This window comes from Tamandua tetradactyla, chromosome 5 (assembly GCF_023851605.1).
Source record: "Tamandua tetradactyla isolate mTamTet1 chromosome 5, mTamTet1.pri, whole genome shotgun sequence".
NCBI lineage: Eukaryota > Metazoa > Chordata > Mammalia > Pilosa > Myrmecophagidae > Tamandua > Tamandua tetradactyla.
Genome location: NC_135331.1, coordinates 169479089 through 169497015, shown reverse-complemented (window position 1 = coordinate 169497015; position 17927 = coordinate 169479089). Strand labels below are relative to the sequence as shown.

The window sequence follows — 17927 nt, the reverse complement described above, 5'->3', positions numbered from 1 at the left end:
GTTCTTCCAAGGGAACAGTTAATTCCTCAATTTTTACTCTTTCTTCTTTTTTGATATAGGCATTTAGGGCAATAAATTTCCCTCTTAGCACTACCTTTGCTGCATTCCATAAGTTTTGATATGTTGTGTTTTCATTTTCATTTGCCTTGAGATATTTACTGATTTCTCTTGTAATTTCTTCCTTGACCCACTGGTTGTTTAAGAGTGTGTTGTTGAACCTCCACTATTCGTGAATTTTCTGGCACTCTGCCTATTATTGATTTCCTGCTTCATTCCTTTATGATATGAGAAAGTGTTTTGTATGATTTCAATTTTTAAATTTATTGAGACTTGCTTTGTGACCCAGCATATGTGACCTATCCTTGAGAATGAATGATCCATGAGCACTTGTGAAAAAGGTATATCTTGCTGTTGTGAGGTGTAATATTCTATAAATATCTGTTAAGTCTAGCTCATTTATTGTATTATTCAAATTCTGTTTCTTTATTGATCCTCTGTCTAGATGTTCTGTCCATTGATGACAGTGTGGAATTGAAATCTCCAACTAGTATGGTAGATGTGTCTATTTCTCTTTTCAGTGTTTTCAGAGTTTGCCTCATGTATTTTGTAGCATTCTGGCTTGGTGCATAAATATTTATGATTGTTATGTCTTCTTGTTGAATTGTTCCTTTTATTAATACATAGTGTCCTTCTTTGTCTCTTTTAGCTGTTTTTACATTTGAAGTCTAATTTGTTGGATATTAGTATAGCTATTCCTGCTCTTTTCTGATTGTTATTTGCATGGAATATCTTTTCCTAACATTTCACTTACAACCTATGTTTATCCTTGGGCCTAAGATGTGTTTCCTGTAGACAGCATATAGATAGGTCTTGTTTTTTAATCCATTCTGCCTGTCTATGTCTTTTGATTGGGAAGTTTAATCCATTAACATTTAGTGTTATTACTGTATGGTTAGTACTTTCTTCTACCATTTTGCCTTTTGCATTTTATATTCAGACCTAATTTTTCTTCTTTTTACCTTTACTGATAGTCTTCCTTTTTACACTCTTCTCCACACCTCTCTCTCCTGTCTTTTCATGTCTGTCTCTAGTGTTCCTTTAGTATTTCTTGCAGAGCTGGTTTCTTGGTCATAAATTCTCTCAGTGATTTTTTGCAGGAAAATGCTTTAATTTCTCCCTCATTTTTGAAGGACAATTTTGCTGGATATAGAATTCTTGGTAGGCAGTTTTTCTCTTTCATTACTTTTACTATCTCATCCCACTGTCTTCTCACCTCCGTGGTTTCTGCTGAGGAGTCTATGCATAGTCTTATTGGACTTCCCTTATATGTGATGGATTTCTTTTCTCTTGCTGCTTTCAAGATTCTCTCTTTCTCTTTGACCTCTGAAATTCTGATTAGTAAGTGTCTTGGAGTACATCTATTTGGATCTATTCTCTTTGGGGTACACTGCACTTCTTGGATCTGTAACTCTAAGTCTTTCATAAGAGGTGGGAAATTTTCAGTGATAATTTCCTCCTTTAGTTTTTCTCCTTTTAGCTTCTCTTCTCCTTCTGGGATATCCACAACACATATATTCATGCACTTCATATTGTCATTCAATTCCCTGAGTCCCTGCTTATGTTTTTCATTATTTTCCCTATATTTTCTTTTGCTTGTTAGATTTCAGATGTTCCATCCATCAGTTCACTAATCCTATCTTCTGCCTCTTGAAATCTAACACTGTAGATTTCCATTGTTTTTTCATCTCTTCTACTGTGTCTTTCGTTCCCATATGTTCTGTGATTTGTATTTCCAGACATTTGATTTCTTCTTTTTGTTCATTCCTTGTCTTCTTTATATCCTCCCTCAATTCATTGATTTGATTTTTGATAGGGTTTTCCAAGTCTGTTCGTAAATTCTGAATTAATTGTTTCAACTCCTATATCTCATTTGAATTGTTGGATGTTCCTTTGACTGGGTCATATCTTCAATTTTCCTAGTGTGATTTTTTTTTTTTTTTTTTTTTTGCTGGTGTCTAGGCATTTAATTGCCTTAATTAGTTAATTCTGGAGATTGTTTTCACTTCTTTTACCTAGGATTTTCTTGCTGGATGGATTTGTTATCTGTCTGTTCTTTGACATTCAGTTCAGCTTATTCTGGACCACTAGCTTATGTTTTGTTTAACAGAGGAGAATTTTTCAGCTCTTGTTTTCTTGTTTCTTGACCTGTCTGTTTGGTGCCTTTTTTCCCCCACCCTTAGGAGGGTCTACTTAGGTATTATGGACCCCAGCCGGATTTTCCCAGACCAAACTGGCCTTCTGTCAGGAGGAAAGAGTCACCTGCATCCGTGTTCCCTGAGGGTGAGAACCAGCAGGTTGAAAGACTTTCCTGTGAAGTCTCAGGACTCTGTTTTTCTTATCCTGCCCAGTATGTGGTGCTTGTCTGCCTTCAGGTCCCACCAGCATAAGATGATGCAGTACCTTGAACTTCGGCAGACTCTCCCTGCTGGGGGTGCGGTGGAGACAGAGGAGAGGTTGTAGGCTGGTTTTAATGGCTTCAAATTACCAAGCCCTGGGGTCTGAATTCCTTGAGGAAGGATTCCACCTGAGTTGGGCCTCACCCCTCCCCTGGGTAAGGCACTAGACAAGCCGTCAAATGATCATGTTTCTGCCTACGCCTGGGGCAGTTGCAGCCTGAGAAGTCCTGCTGCTGCTGCATCTAAAGGCAGTCAAACCTTTGTAGAAACACAGTCACAAAAACCTGTTTCTTTTTTTTCTTTTTCCGTCAGCCCTGTCCTCTTGGTGCCCGGGCAAAAATCAGCAACCTCCGCTTTGACCAGGTTCACCTGAGCTGGGGGCCTATTTTAGTAGTCCGAATTTGTGAATTAATTCCACACTTGAAGCTTAGTTGCACTCAGCCCCTTCTGCTAGTAAAGTCCCTTTCCTTTCCCCTCTGGGAAGCAGCCTGCAGGGGAGGGGCGCCATCTGCTGTGGCTTGAGGAACTCACGGCTCTGGGGGTGGGGGTCACAGCCAGTCCAGCTGGTCCAGACTGGGGTATGCTGTGTGTCTGGTCACTGATGTTACCCCAGGAGCTGTTCTCTACTGTTCCTGGTTATTTAGTAGTTGTTCTGGAGGACGAACTTAATCCCACATGTTGCTAAGCTGCCATCTTGGCACCTTCCTAACTTCGGATTTTGATCTTGTTTTCTCTGATCTGTGATTAGAAGTGTTGCTGAAAGTGGCTGATTTCAGGTAGGCTTTCTCCCCCCTAGTCTTTAAAAGAGAAGGTGACAAACTTGTATCGAAACCTAAAGTATTTTTCACATTAGAGGTAGCACCAAATGCAGGAGGTGATACCCAAGTATCATTTGTTCTTGTGGCAGAGTCCCCTAAGGGCAGGCGGCACTTTCTTGGGGAAGGGGAAGATTGAAGACTGCAGGCTGAGCTTGCAGGCAGCCTTACCTGTCCCTCCACAGGGCCGCCTCTCTTCACCTTTTTGAGAAAGTCTTTTGAGGCAGAGAGCACTTGATATTTTAAAAAAATAAATATTTATATATTTTTATTGACAAATCTTCACACACATACCTTCCATATGTGGTGTATAATCAGTGGCTCACAATATCATCACATAGTTGTGTATTCATCACCATGGTCACTTTTTAGAAATAAAAAGAAAAATGAAAAAACTCATACTTCACATACCCCTTACCCCTCCCTCTCATTGACCACTAGTATTTCCAACTACCTAATTTATTTTACCCTTTGTCCCCCCTATTATTTATTTACTTTGCATATATATATATACGTATATATATATATTTTTTTACTCATGTGTTTATACTCTGGATAAAAGGAGAAGGCATTCAGTCTCTCACCATTGAGCATGATGCTGGCTTTGGGTTTTTCATATATAGCCCTCTATCATCTTGAGGAAGTTAGCTTGATTCCTATGTTTTGAAGTTTTTATGATAAAAAGATGTTGAATTTTGTTGAATGCTTTTTCAGCATCAATCGAGACTATGCAATTTTTCCCTTTCAATTTGTTAATGCGCTGTATTACATTAATTGTTCTTTTGTGTGTTGAAACACCCTTGCATTCCTGGTATAAACCACAATTGGTTGTGGTGTATAATTCTTTTACTGTGTCGTTGGATTCCATTTGTAGTACTTTGTTGAGAATTTTTGTATCTACGTTCATTAGGGAGAGTGGCCTGCAGGTTTTCTTTCTTATAGCACCTCTATGCAGTTTTGAGCGATGTTAGCTTCATAAAATGAATCAGTGATCCTGTTTCCTTAATTTTTTGGAAAACTTTGAGCAGGATTGGTTCTTTTCGGAATGTTTGACTAAATTCCCCTGCGAATCCATCTGGTCCTGGGCTTCTCTTTGTAGGAAGATTTTTTAATGACTGATTAAATCTCTTTACTTGTGATTGGTTTATTGAGATCTTCTGTTTCTTTTCAAGTCAGTGTAGGTTGTTAATGTGCTTGCAAGAATTTGTACATTTCATCTCAGTTGTCTAGTTTGTTGATGTATTGTTATTCACAGTATGCCCTTATTTATTTATTTTTATTTCTTCAGGTCCTGTGGTAACAAACCCCTCTCATTTCTGATTTTGTTTATTTGCATCCTCTCTCTTTTTTTCTTTGTCAGCCTTGCTAGTGGTCTATTGATTTTCCCAAAGAACCAACTTTGGCTTTATTGATTATTTCTATTGATCTTTTGTCCTCCTATTCATTTAACTCTGCCTTAATCTTTGTTATTTCTCTTCTTTTATTTGCTTTGGGGTTAGTTTTTGTTTTTCCTAGTTCCTCCAGGTGAGCAGTTAAATCCTTGATTTTTGCTCTTTTTTTTTTTTAATGTAGGCATTTAGGACAATAAATTTCCCTCTCAACACAGCCTTTGCCGCATCCCGTGAGTTCTGATAAGTTGTATTCTCATTTTTATTCATCTCCAGATAGCTAGTGATTTCTCTAGCAATTTCTTCTTTGACCCACTGGTTGTTTGTTGTGAATATTCTCATTCTTTGGTGGTTCTTGAGATCCAGCTTCATTCCATTATGATCAGAGAAAGTGCTTCGAATAATTTCAATGTTTTAAAATTTTGATGACCTATTTTGTGCCCCAGCATATGATCTATCCCGGAGAATATGCCATGAGCACTAGAAATGAATATACATCCTTGTACTTTGGGCTGCAATGACCTATATATGTCTATTAGGTCTAATTCCTTTATCAAGTTGTTTAACTTCTCTGTTTACTTGTGGATCTTTTGTCTGGTTCTTGTATCTATAGAGGAGAGTGGTGTATTGAAGTCTCCTACTATTATTGTTGAATCGTCTATCACTCCCTTCAGTTTTGCCAATGCCTGTCTCATGTACTTTGGAGCACCTTGATTGGGAACATAAACATTTATGATTGTTATATCTTCTTGGTGCATTGTCCCTTTAATTAATATATAGTGTCCTTCTTTGTCTCTTATGATGTCTTTACATTTAAAGTCTATTTTGTTGATATTAGTATAGCTACTCCTGGTTTCTTTTGGTTACGACTTGTATGGAAAATCTTTTTCCATCCTTTCACTTTCAATCTATTTGTATCCTTGTGTCTAAGATGAGTCTCTTGTAAGAAGCATATAGCTGGATTATATTTCTTAATCCATTCAGCCAATCTGTATCTTTTAATTGGTAAATTATGTCCACTAACATTCAAGTGCCTTTCTTGAATCCACCATCTTATCTTTTTTATGTTGTCAGATCTATATATATATTTTTTCCCTCTATTTTTATTTTAAGTGACCCTTACTTGTAACTTAACAATTCTGTGCCCTCCCCCAGACCTCTCTCTCCTGTCTTTTTTTTCAATTGGCAAAATTCCCTTTAGTATTTCTTGTAGGGCCAGTCTCTTGTTGACAAATTCTCTCAGTGTTTGTTTGTCTGTGAAAAATTTAATTTCTCCCTCAGTTTTTTTAGAAGAAATATTTTTTCTTTTTTTGTGAAAAATAACATATACATAAAAAAGCAATAAATTTCAAAGCATATCACAATAGTAGAACAAATTTCAGAGTTTGGTATGGGTTACCATTCCACAATTTTAGGTTTTTACTTCTAGCTGCTCTAAGATACTGGAGGCTAAAAGAAATATCAATATAATGACCCAGCAATCATATTCATTTGTTAAACCCTACTTTCTCTGTATAACTCTACCATCACCTTTAATTTTTTTTCTACTCTTTAAGGATATTTGGACTATGCCCATCTAACTTTTTCATGTTGGAAGGGGCTGTTGATAATATGGTGTAGGGGGCTGGGACTATTTGATGTTCTGGAAAGGCTGGCCCTTCTGCATTTCAGGACTTATCTGATCCAGAGACCCATCTGGAGGTTGTAGGTTTCTAGAAAGTTACTGTAGTGTATGGAACCTTTTTAGAATCTTATATATACCCTGGATGTTCTTTAGGACTGTCAGGAAAGTTTTTGGTTAGGGTCTGGCAAATTATGGTTGGTAGTAATATCTGGCTGAAGCATACATAAGAGTGACCTCCAGAGTAGCCTCTCCACTCTATTTGAACTCTCTCAGCCACTGATAACCTTATTTGTTACACTTCTTTTCCCCATTTTGGTTGGGATGGTATTGTTGATCCCATGGTGCCAGGGCCAGGCTCATCCCTGGGAGTCATCTCCCACACTGCCAGGGAGACTTTTATCCCTGGATGTCATGTCCCATGTAGGGGGAAGGGCAATAATTTCACTTTCACAGTGGATTTAGAGAGAGAGGGGCCACATCTAAGCAATAAAAGAGGTCCTCTGGAAGTAACTCTTTCTCCTGCACTTTTTTTGTATGTTTATTTTTCACAATATACATATTTTTTATTAAAAACTTTTTTTTAATTAAAGAGTTTGTGGATTTGCAGAACAATCACACATAAAATACAGGATTCCTGTACACCACTCCACCTAAACATCATAAACAGTTACATTAGTCCCACATATGGGGAAGGGCAGTGAGTTTACCTGCCACGCTAGCTTAGAGAGGCCACATCTGAGCAACAAAAGAGGTTCTCTGGTGGTGACTCTTAGGTATAATTATAAGTAGGCTTAGCTTCCTCTTTATAGAAATAAGTTTCACAGGGTCAAACTCCAAGAACGAGGGCTCTACCTATTGAATTGATTGTCCCCAGTGCTTACAAGAATATTGGGAATTCCCTAGATGGGGAAGTTTAATATTTCCTTCTTTCTCACAAGCTCCTAAGGGGCTTTGCAAATACTTTTTTTATTCTCTGCTGAAATTACTCTGATGTATTGGGGCATCACACTAACCTGTACAAGTTTCTTTGACTCTGCCTTCATGGATCGCTAGTATATTTCTAACTGGTCTACTGTATCTTTCATCTCCGTGAGATATGCCATTTTTCTATTTAATCTTTCAAATTCTTTTTTATGCTCTTCTAATGTCTTCCTGATATCCTTTATTTCTTTAGGAATATCCTTGAGTATTTGTTCTATATTCTGTATCCCCCGCCCCCACCCCAGAGTTCTGATTTGGACATTTGGCTGAGCCATTTCTACTTGGATCTTCAGATGCTTGTGATTTTCTGTTGTGTTTGGGGCATTTGATTATTTTAGTAAGTTTTTATTTTGCAAGTTGGTTTCCTTCACTCATCTAAACTATTGTATTTAATTGGTTTTGCATTGAAGATTACATTTCGCAATTGGTCTGTCAGTAATTACCCACCAAACCAAGACCTGGATCTCATGCAGGGGGTTCAATTCTGTTTCGGGGTCTATTAAAATCTATGCAGAGTGCACAGGTACTTCCATGTGGAATGCCCACCCACCACACAGGAGACCTGGGTTTTATTCCCGGTCCATGCACCTCAACCCCAAGAAAAATAATTATAATGAAATAAAATAAAAATTGTATAAAAATGTGGAAAAAACCAGCACATCTCAACATTTCTAGGCCCCAAAGTTAGAAGGAACGCCCCGAGATATATTGGGAATGAGCTCAGACTGGTGCCCATAGAAGGGAGAGAAAATTAAAAAATAATAATAATAAATAAAATATAAATATATTTAAAAATAAAAATAATACTATTAGTACAAAATATATATATAGAGAAATATATTTTAAAAAAGAAAAAGAAAAAAAACCTAGGCAGGTAGGAATTTTGCCAGCCTGCAGTTACCTCTTCTTACCAAGAGGTGGCGCACCTGAGGCACCTTCTCCCTCAGACGTGCCCCTCCCTGACAGTGGGGGCTGGCCAGGAAAATGGCATGCATGGTGGAAAGACCTCTCTCAACCTGTGACAGCAGGATGGCTGGTCCTGGCGTGCAGGATGGGGGAGCAGACCCCAAAGCCCAGAGGAGCTGCCAATCCATGGCACCCATCCAATCTGCAACACACTGAGCCCAACAGGACAGCTACTCATGGTACCCAGCAGGGCAACTGCTCCCAGCGCCCAGGGCATGGCTTTTTCTGGGGAAGCCCATGCCTACCTGCGGGCTGGGGCAGGCTGGAGCAGAGGGACAGTTGGCTCCCTCTGATCCACACCTCCCCAGACACCACTGTCCGCCCCAGGTGGGGATCACGGCTAATCTGACCTACTGTGATCTTCCTGTCCCCATACCCCTCTGCCCCCCTCCTCCCCAAGAAACAGTGAAGACCCTCTACAATCACTACCCACCCCCCCACCCCAGGACTGCAGTTCTGGTCACTCTCTTCCTGTCCTTTATCTTACCCCATGGAGCAGTGGTGAATTCAATCCACCTGACTCTGCCATCTTCCTGGAAGCCCTCTTTCCCTTTACCTTTATTTCATTCTTTGAAAATTTGTATTTTTACTTATGCTTTATAATGTGCATAATATATTTGATACTCTATAGATATTTGTGACATATGCTCTAAAATTTTACTAATTGGGCAGGCAATCAAAAAGCTTAGAGACCCCCTACTCTAGTTTATCGAGAAATAAATGGGCAACAACTCTTGTTATCAATACTCTTTGTAAATTTTAAAAATTTATTTTAAATTATGAATTCATATTTATATAGATTAAAAATATGCATTTGTAGGAATGTACAAAAAAACTGTAAACTGATTACTTTTGGGGGATTTGATTTGTGTTATCTAGCCTGGATTTCAATTGTTCACATTATATCCTTCTTAATTAGATACATGATTTTACAACTATCACATATTAATTTTGTAATTTCAAAAATTACTTGTGAGTTTTGAAAATAATCACAAACAAAACTAACAGCATGATCTTTTTTCCAATTAATCACCATTACACAGGCTAGGTTTCAGTTAACTAATCAAGCATACTCATAGAGCCATCTCTAGCAGCTTGGATTTGAACATTAAATTCAGCATCACAAGTCAAAGTCTTAATATTGATACATGTTGCCCAGTTCAGTCTTATATTCTTTCTTAATTGGTTTGCCATTCAGAATCCATTCCCACGAGTTTCCCAGGTTCCTATTGATAAATATATTTGCAAGATATTGCAATTATTTTGGCAAGTAAAGCAATATCTTCTTGAAACAGATATTTCAGTTTTCCCCCTACGGCACCCTGGAAGCAGGTCTTGAGGCTTATACGTATCCCTTTGCCAGGCTTCTGCCTTCTGCAAAGTTTTACAGAATCATGGAACTAGGGAAACCAGTTTCTTCAGATCAAGAAGGTCATACAGCTTTCACTAGCAAGGGAAGCTCAGAGGATTTTTATTTTAGGAATTTATTAGTATATATTAGCTTTTTCTTTTTTAATTAATTTTTCTAGAGCAGGTAGTTTTACAGAAAAATATTAAGAGAGTTCCCATGTATCAAGGTTTGGGGAAATTCGGGGGTGAAGATTCTTAGCCAATTCCCAATGCAACCTAAGTCTCAGAGTTTCTCTCCTTCCCAACTAATACTCAAATCTTAAAAAGGCTTGGTGAGATACAACCAAAGATGTAAAGGACTTGTACTCAGAAAGCTGCAAAACATTGCTAAAAGAAATCAAAGTAGGAAGGACAATATAAATGCAAGTATATTTCATGTTCATGGATTGAAGACTAAATATTGTTAAGATGTCAATTCTGCCCAAAGTGATTTATGGATTCAACACAATTCCAATTAAATTTCTAACAGCCTTCTTTACAGAAACGGAGAAGCCAATCATGAAATTTATATGGAAGGGCAAAGGGCCCCCAACACCTAAAGCCATTTTGAAAAAGCAGACTGAAGTTGGAGGACTCACATTTTTCAATCTTAAAACATAATACAAAGCCTCAGTAATCAAAACAGCATGTTACTGGCATAAGACATAGAGACCAGTGAAATTGAATTGAGAGTTCAGAATTAAACCATCACATCTATGGCAGATTATTATTATTTTTGAAAATTAAAATTTATTTCTTTGTAAAAAATGTATCAAAGGTAGTTTTAACAGTGCTTCCCTTCTTATCATATAACTTACAATATGGAGCTACCATCTTTTCTATGATGTGGCAAACTGTCATACTCATAAATTTGGGTGAGCATCTAAAATTTTATCCTTTGCACTTTTAGTGTCTTCAGGAGTTCCTTTAATATGAAACTTCTTGCCAGAATCACTTCCTCTGAGACATCTTCATCCTTTACATCACAACCACTTTCCTCATTTATGTCGATAAGTCACCTTCATGAAGTTCCTCTGGCTGCATATCTAAAGTCTCTTGAACAGCAGCAGTGTCAACATTTCCACAGTCAGCTATGTCTTCTATAACTGCATTTCCATTCCATTCGAATCCTGCAAAATTTTTTGTATGGTAGTACCCTGCACTACTGTGTAAAACAAGGACTAACTGTAATTCTTGGAATCTGGGGGTAAACTTCACCACAACATCTTTATCTGAACCAACAGCTTTACCAAATAGCTTAATATTAATCAATTCATGCTGACTTCTGAAACAATGAAACCAGCCTCTACAGACTGTAAAATGTTCTTTTTCAGTCTTCTTGCAATAAACATTTTCTTTCAATGTAGCAACTAACTTCAATGCTTTGACCGGAATGCTAGTCAGACTGATTGGGATTTTTTTACGACAATCTTCAATCCAAAGTTGAAGTAAATGCTCCATTTCAACTGAGAGGCTTCCTGTTCTTAGTGCAATTTATGCTAGAAGATGTTAAAGCTGCTTTACCATGTTTTTTGTATTTATCAGACTTCTTCAATGTGGTTCATACTGCAGCTTCATGCCAGCCTAGGTCTCTTCTTAGCTTGGCTTTGCTGTCACCATTTTCAAATCTTCTTATCACACACAATTTCATCTCCAGCATTATTACTTTGCATTTCTTTACTGCCCCATCATCTTTGTGGACCAATTGCCTCTTTCTATTATCCATTAAAGAGGTCACCTGGATTTATGACTGGGAGACAACGAGGCTGTGAGGCTACATACTGTGTTGTTTGTACATGAGCTGAGTAACAGATGTTCAGTGACCAAAGCAGACTTTGAAGAAACTATTGTGCTTGATAATCGATCATGATGCACGTTTGTTATTTGTGTAATGATTTATGGACGAAAGAGTCAGCAGCAAAGTCTGTACTTTATGCAACTATTCATAGCACTGTAGTAACTGAAATTTTGACTGCGTTTTGACTTAATTGTAGCAACTGATGTTCATGCATATTGAAATTGTGCAAAGCAAGGACTAACATTAAATAAATCTTCAAATTCTTGGTCAGATAAATCTGACAAATGATAGTCTTCTAAGAAAAACACTCTTCAATTTTATTCCTTCATTTAAGAAAGGCTGATGAAGTTCAGGGTTTCTCTCTCCACTGGAAAGGCACATGGTAAACATGGTGACTTCTGCTGGCTCTCTCTCCAGGCTTCTTGTTTCATGAAGCTCCCCTGAGGGTTTTTTCCTTCATCTCCAAAGGTCTCTGGCTGCATCGTTCTCGTGGCTCTTTGGACTCGATGGCAGATTTTTTTTGGTGGGGGGGATGCATGGTCTGGGAATCGAACCCGAATCTCCCGCATGGAAGGCAGGCATTCAAACCACTGAACTACCTGTGCACCCCAGATTATTTTTTGACAAAGATGCCAAGTCCACTCTATGGGGAAAGAATAGTCTCTCCAGCAAATGGTTCTGGGAAAACAGGATATCCATTTGCAAAAAAAAAAAAAAAAAGGAGGACTCCTACTTCATACCATGTACAAAAATCAACTCAAAATGGACCAAAGACCTAAATATAGGAGGTAGAACTATCAAACTCCTAAAAAAAAAAAAAAAAGTACAGAAGCATCTTCAGGACCTTATGTTAAGCATTAATTTCTTACACTTTACACCAAAGCACAGCAACAAGAGAAAAAAATTAGATAAATGAGACCTCATCAAAATAACGTTTTTTTCCTTAAAGGATTTTATCATGCAAGTGAAACAACAATGTATAAAATGGGAGAAAATATTTGGAAACCACGTATCCTGATAAGGGTTTGATATCCAAAAGATATCAAACTTACAACAAAAGGACAAACAAGCCAATTAAAAAAGTGGTCAAAAGATTTGAACAGCCATCTCTCCAAAGAAGATATAAAAATGGCCAGAAAGCACATTAAAAGATGTTCAATCTCATTAGCCATCTTTGAAATGCAAATCAAAATCACAATGAGATGCCATTTCACACCCATTCTAATGGCTGCTATTTAAAAAAAAAGAAACATAAGTGTTGTAGAGGATGCAGAGAAAATAGGAACACATTCAATGACAGTGGCATTGCAAAATGGTGCAGGATTTGTGGAAGGGAGTTTGGCGGTTCTTCAGAAAGCTAAGTATAAAACTACCATATGACCTGACAATCCCACTACTAGGTATATACCCAAGAGGATTGAAAGCAGGGGCTTGAACAGATCTTTGCACACTGATATTCATAAGAACGTTATTTACAATTGACAAAAGATGGAAGCAAACGAGTGTCCATCAACTGATGGACAGAGGAACAAAATGTCATCAAAACATATGTTTTGGTTTACTAATGCTGCCAGAAATGCAAATACAGGAAATAGGTGGGCTTTTATAAAGATAATTTATTAAGTTACAAGTTTATAGTTCTAAGGCCATAAAAATGTCCAAACGAAGGCATCCAGAAAAACATACCTTGACTTAAGAAAGGCCGATATGGCTCATGGGCACAGCCCCCACCTATGTCCTTGCAAGGGGGGCCTGGATCTTTAAGGGCTACACCGGGGTGCAGATATTGCTATATGGGGATTTTCAAAAAATGAAAGTAAAGAAGCTATAATATATTTATCCAGTCTTCAAAGCACAGTTTACTGGATTGTTGTGGTATTTTGGCTGTCAGACAGAATTCTCTTGAACATGTGCATCATGTGCTGAAACATGGGTTAAGTGTCTTCTTTTTCCATTGAAAAAGAAATGAAAAATGGGCAACAGAGCTACCTGAATGCAGGAACTCCAGCCTTGCAGTGGTGAAATGTGCTGGCACCAAGAGTGGTAACTTATTGCTTCTGATTCTATGAAGGATTATTTAGATGTGATTTATGATATTATAGTGGCTTATGAAGGGCCTATGGATGATAAACAGCAAGAAAAAGAAGCACCATCCAACTGAGTTTCTCTGCAAAGAATGCCCAAAAATTCATATTCACTTTGATCAAATAGACAAAAGAGATGTCCCAGAAGAACCAGCATATATAAGATGGCTTCATGAACGTTTTGAAATAAAAGATAAATTGCTTATAGAATTCAGCTTAATTTGCACACCCTGTACTCTACACAAAAGAATGTATAAAATACGAGAATTAAGTTTAATCAAAATGTGTGACTCTGATTTGTTGTAGCAGAACCTTAAATGATTCAATGGATCCTGAAATAAAAAACAAGTTTCCCAGGAAAAGCATTAATTCCAAATTAAGTCTAAGAAGACTTTACCATCATTATTGATCTTAAGTGATTTGACTTCTAGTATGTTTGTGACAGAGGCTGGAGAGAAGCTATATATAAAAACATGGTTATATGGAACCTTAATTGGCTGTTTATGGGTTAGTATTAAAGCATAAACAAGTAACTGTCTCCATTCAATGGAATGTGCTACATTGTGTATTATTGGCAGCTGCACATTACTTCAGTATGTTCCTAAATTTAATAAGAAATGTAAATAAGGCCTTGTTCATCGCACTTTGGATAAAATAGAATTTGTGACTAAAGTCTATTTGCAGTGGGTCATCAACAAGCATATGGTTTTGCAAGGTTTATAACTGAAATTGCTGGAAAAGTAAAAGCTAGTTGGAGTTACCACTAATATTTGCACTTCTCATGAACTAATGTCAACTGCAGGAGATTATTAGGACTGTGTAATTTATTGTTATACAATTTAGTTGGCTGTTATTTGTGAACATTAATTTGCAGTATATTTCACTATATTTGTTATTTTCAATTTTTTTTTTTTTACCATTTGACTGGTTCCAAACTCTTATTACTAAAGAATCTAGCATCTTGCAACTGTATAATATTCTGCTTTTTGCTGAGTTTCTCCAAGTCAATCAAAGAAGTTGTATTTAAGTATCAAACTATTCAAGGAAAGGGGCAATAAAGCTCATGGGGGAAGAAACTCTGTTAAGTGCATGTTTTCATTACATTGCATTATTGGCTGATTTCACTTTATATTTGCAAAATAATGAGTATTTCTAATATGTATTGAAACAGCTTCATTTGCACACCTTGTACTCTACACAAAAGATTTATAAAATATGAGAATTAAGCTTTAGTTAAAATTTGTGACTCTGATTTGTTGTAGCAGAACTTTAAATTGCCCAGCATTTTGAGGATTTTAGCTAAGCTATTGGTACTTTGTAACATTGTTGCCATTGGTACTCAAGAATATTAAGATTTCCAGTTATTTCTTATCTCAAAATAATCAGTGTGGACTTTTTTGGAGTCTGAGTCCAGAGATGTTTGAGGCCTTCAAATGTTCCAGCTGGATTTACTAGCATGTGCCTTTAGCTTATTACTCTGATTTGGCAAAATATTTAATCCAAAAATTATTTTTCTGTTATCATGGTAGATTTCCAAAGTATTCTACTCCTTTTCATTTGGATTAAATTAAGTGATGCTGCTCCATGGCTTGTACAATAGACTTGCAGTGAAGAAATGCATAACCAATGAGTATTTGTCCTCTTATAAAGTTGAACTCCTTAAGTTCTTAAAAGTTTCACCAGGTCCTGCAAAGGCATTTTGCATTGTTTTATTTGAAAAAATCCACCATCGTCAAGTCAGTGAGATACAGATTTAATTCATCAGTACTGAGTGACTTTTTGAATTTCACGTTAGTTTTAACGAGGCTACATAATTACCACGTATCACCTCAAAATAAAAGCTACCTTCCAAGAACCAAATTACACATTTTTCGGTCATGGAACAATAAATCCCATGGTCCCATGGAAGAAAGGCTTTTTGTTTTTAAACGTTTAATTTGTTCTTACTTTATTTTATGTTAAACTTGTCTACCAATTTTTTTAGATAACATCCCTGCTTACTGCTAACAGATTTTTGTTGTGAAATTGTTATATTAGTGACAGTAGAAATACACCAATTGAATCCTGATAAAGTGAAAAGAATAAAGGGAACTTTTGTCTGGCTATGTTATACTAGTTCTCCAAAACCAAGGAGTAAGCCATTTCAAGCAGCACCTTCGAAGAGCGGTGTGTGTGAATTAGTATGGGCATATTCTTATGTATATGTACGCACACATTCCTTCAGATTACAATTGGTTTAATTGTGAATGAGGACATAAGTAAAACTTTTGTAAAGTACTTTCCTGCTGAATGGTAATTTCTTCTTACCTGCAGAGTGAAATTAAGATAAATTCCATGTCTTTGTTAAATATAATTTTTGGCAGTCCCAAAATTAGAACCTATTTTTAATGAGATAAAAATATATATAAGTTTTGTAACTTATTTTGAACATCATGAGTTTGTTCTCACTTTACAACTTGAGAAGTAATGCCATTGCAATTAGTGGAATATAGGTGATTTTAAGAGGGCAAAGTGGCTAGCATTAAGATCACCTTGAACATTGCTGACTTTTGTGAAGCTTATCTAGGTAGTGGAGAAGCTTAGCCTACCTGTAGGAATGCCTTAGAGTTACTTCTGGAGAACCTCTTTTGTTGCTCAGATGTGGCCTCACTCTCTCTAAGCCCAACTCTGCAAAAATCAATGCCCTCCCTGCTATGTGGGACATGACATCCAGGGGTGAAAGTCTCCCTGGCAGCATGAGAGATGACTCCCAGGGATGAATCCAGCCCTGGCACCATGGGATCAACAATTCCATCCTAACCAAAAGGGGGAAAAGAAGTGTAGCTAATAAAGTATCAGAGGCAGAGACAGTTCAAATAGAGTTGAGAGGCTACTCTGGAGGTTACTCTTATGCAAGCTTCAGTTGGTCATTGCTACCTATCATAACATGCCAATCCCCAATCAGGACCATTCCAGCCAATCCTAAAGAATGCCTAGGGCAATATATAAGATTCCACAAGAGTTTCATGCAAGTGTAACTGTCCAGAAGCCTACAACCTCCAGATGGGTCCCTGGACCAGATAAGTCCTAAGGCCTAGAGGGTCTAGTCTCTCTAGAACATCAGCTAGTTCCATCTCCCTATCCCATATTATTGACAGATCCTTCTAAGATGAAAAAGTTGGAACATCCATAGTCCAAACACCCCTAAAGAGAGGGATAGAAAGATCAAAGGTGATGTTGGAGTTGTACAGAGAAGATGGGATTTAACAAATGAATATGATTGCTGAATCATTAAATTGATATCTCGTTTGGTTTCCAGTATCTTAGAGCAGATAGAAGTAAAAATCTAAAATTGTGGAATTGTAACCCATGTCAAACTCTGAAAGGTGTTCTACAACTAATTGTGGTTCTGTTCTTTGAAATTTATTGCTTTTTTGTATATATGTTATTTTTCACAAAAAAGAAAAAAGATCCCCTTGAACATTGTATTTTTCCATCTAGACTGCTATTCTTCTCACAAAATGTCTGTACAATATTTGTTAGTTTTTAAAAATAATATACCAAAATCTTTGGAAAATTAGAAGATTTTTTCATTAATATGCATTGATTTTGACTTGAATTATTATTTTATAAAATTAAGAGTGCTATGTCCACCTATAAATCTTTTTCACACAATATCACTTATGCTTTTGTTTGTATTATTATTATTGTTTGTTTGTTTACTGCTTAGTTACTACTTAGTTTTTTTTATAACAATGTCATCAATATGCATGCTTTTGCTTTATTTAGCAAAAGGGTATGTCTGGATAAAAGTTTGAAAAAATAAAATTATTCCCATCTGGGAAGGCACGTGGCTGGTGTCTGTTGGGCCTTTGGCTCCTGGTTTCAAACAGTTTCCCCGGGGGTGTTTTCTTTCTGCATCTCCGAATGTCTCTGTGTCAGCTCTGAAGCTTTTCTCCAAAATGGTTCCCTCCTAAAGGACACCAGTAAGTGACCCACTCTGAATGGGTGGAGACACATCTCCATGGAACTCACCTATTCAAAAGGTCCCACCATAAACGATACTGAATCAGGATGAAAGGACATGGCTTTTCTGGAGTACCCAACAGTTTCAAACTGGCACAACTTAGAGTGAAATATTTGTCAGCTATAAAAAGGAATGATGCCCTGATACATGCACAACATAGATGGATCTTGAAGACATTGTGTTGAATGAAAGAAGTCAGACACAAAAAGGCAAATACGGTATGATCTAACAGATTCGAAACAATTAAGATAAGAAAACTCATAGGCTCAAAATCTAGATTATAGGTGTGTTAGTTTTCAAGCCGTTGGAATGTGATATACCAGAACTAGGATGGCTTTTGAAAAGAGGAATTTAGTAAGTTACACGTTTATAGTTCTAAGCCTATAAAATTGTACAAACTAAGACATTCAGGGAAAGATA

General features: G+C 37.0%; 1 pseudogene; it reads right to left on the bottom strand.

Moving 5' to 3' along the window:
• LOC143683379 (DDB1- and CUL4-associated factor 13 pseudogene) overlaps window positions 1-8358 on the bottom strand; it is a 46429-nt pseudogene extending 38071 nt beyond the window's left edge.
• Between the last annotated feature and the right edge of the window lie 9569 nt (window positions 8359-17927).